The sequence below is a fragment of the Oratosquilla oratoria genome, chromosome 14 (assembly GCF_046742065.1).
Source record: "Oratosquilla oratoria isolate Oo_2021 chromosome 14, ASM4674206v1, whole genome shotgun sequence".
NCBI lineage: Eukaryota > Metazoa > Arthropoda > Malacostraca > Stomatopoda > Squillidae > Oratosquilla > Oratosquilla oratoria.
Window position 1 is genome coordinate 34,086,280 of NC_134790.1, and position 2,500 is coordinate 34,088,779.

Consider the following 2,500-nt stretch of genomic DNA (forward strand, 5'->3'; position numbering starts at 1 on the left):
CCTCCTTCGAGCGACTCTCAGTCTCGATAGCGATGGCATGGAATTTAGTGATTTGTGGTTGAAAAATATATTAATTGATCACTGGAAACCATTCAGTGTGTATGTATGTATATATATATATATATATATATATATACATATGTGTATATATGAATATATATATATACATATATATATATATATATATATATATATATATATATATATATACATACATACATATCAAGGACTACTATTAAACAGGACGTGCACACCCAGATTCCTGGCTCCACTAGTGGAGGCCCTTTTTTTTTTTTTTTTTTTTAACTTAACATTTTATATTGGACAAATATATCAAAACTAGAAACCTAACATTGTATATAGGAGAAATGTATCAACTATTGACTTATTCAATGCAGTATAAGTTAATATAAACTTTTATAGTGAAAAAAGAAATTATTTTTAAGGCACTGTTATGCTTTGAAATACCAATTTTAGCCGAACTTAACATGTATTATTGTATGATGTTAGTGGATACTTTAAAGGAACCCAAGTTGCTGTTGTTTTACATTTTACAAAATGGATTATACTTAAACCTTTGTGATTGCAAACAAACAAACATTCACACAAATAAACAGACATTGAAGCAAAATCTTACCAGACTGCAGCGATTAATCAGCGAGCCGGGCATTCTTTACAGTGGTCTAGAGAAGGACTGCATTCTTCTGTTGGTCTTTCTCTAGGTTGTGGAGTCCATTCAGAAGAACATTTACCAGACGACGGAACATCTTGGGACAGTCAATGTCAATCCCACTGAAGCCGGCCAGTGTCGACAAGATCTCCATCAGTCTTTTCTGGTAGTAGGAACGGTGACGGGCTTCCTTGATGAAACACGGTCCACATCTGACAAGATCAAAAGTGCACACATGTGGAGTTGTCAGGGAACCTCTGGACACTGTCTCGATAAAGTCCTTAACGTCACTGGTCACAAGAGGTTCCTCGGTGCTGAAGACCACATCGTCCGTGCACTTCGTTTCAAGCCACCCCGCCACATAAGCCGCACTGCACTCTTCATTCATAGTCAGTGTCATATCTGTGGTGCACCTCTCAATAGAGGCTGCATCCTCTAGGTCTATTGCAGTCCCCAAGCAGGTATGTTCCTTCGACACAGGGTGGACATCGATGGACTGGAGGTTTACGGCAGCATATTTCGTGAGGCGCTGCTTGCATGCGGAGAGCACATCCCCAGTGGTCATGAAAGAGTTTGCCTTAGTTGATTGACGGTAGACTGAGAACTCCCCCTCAAGCCGGTCACTCTGAATCTCACGCAGCAGGACCTAATGGAAGTCAGTGTTTCTGAACAAGTAGCGGCAAACGGCAGTCAGTCCCTGCATAGTCTGCACTAGTTCATTCTTGGTGTCATGGGTGAAACACTTGATTAAATTTGCTCCATATCCCGAAGAAGCCTCGTGGAAAATCAACAGGAAAGTCTGCAGGCTGGTTGACTGGGGATCCTGAACAGCTCAATATGGATCGATCATGCGCTGATCTTGCCCCTTCCCAGATACATTCACTAAATTCCACCACTTGAGGATGATTTGGATGAACTTAGCAGTGTCATGACATCCTCTGAGCTTGAATGAAGCCACAACCTTTTCATTGAAGACCTTCAAGACATGCTGCACATTTTGTAGTTGAAGTCGTGAGGGGTTGACAGCAAATTTAGTGAGGGGAGTAGTCTTCAGAATACTGCCTTTCTCTGACTCGTACAGTTCCTTGACGTCAGCAAATGATGCTGTTGTTTTATTGTCAAGACTGATCTTCTGGCACTTCTCACTGATCCAGTTGTTGCGGATGCACTTCAGAAGATCCACTGTGTCAAAAAGGAGAAACCAGACACGATCTTTATCAAGAGGATGCTTGACTATGGCACGGCAATCACCCGGAAAATCAAACAGCTTACAGTGCTGCTGGTTTATCTTGTGGTTGTCTGTGATAGACCCGATGACACGCCCGCCTGCCCTCTTAACGGCTGCTACCGCCTCCTTCACACGCTCAAGCTGGTATGCTGCTGTGAGCTTGTGGATGGTTGTCACAGAAATCATAATACTAGGTCCTCTGTACAGCGACTTCATCATAATACATACCATAAAAGTGGCCTTGCAGCCTGGCTTGTTCACTCCCATGCCACTCAGAACCACACCAGAAAAATGCAATAGTTGGCCGAATCTATACTTCATCTGTCAAGAGAAATACATTCTTCTGCTGCAGTGTCTTCACTTTGGCAAATGTTTCCCTCATTCCCTGATCCCTGTCAATAGATGAAGTGATATATTGCAGCTTGCGTTTGCTTGGCAGCACCAAAAAGTCTCTGAGCTGTTCATAACTACACTTGGGATATGATTCAAGAGTAAAACAATAATCATTCATGGAAAACTCACAAATGAAAAATCTGTCAGATTCAACAACAAAGTTATTACGTGGTGGTAGCACATCAAGCCACTTCTGTCTTTCATAACGG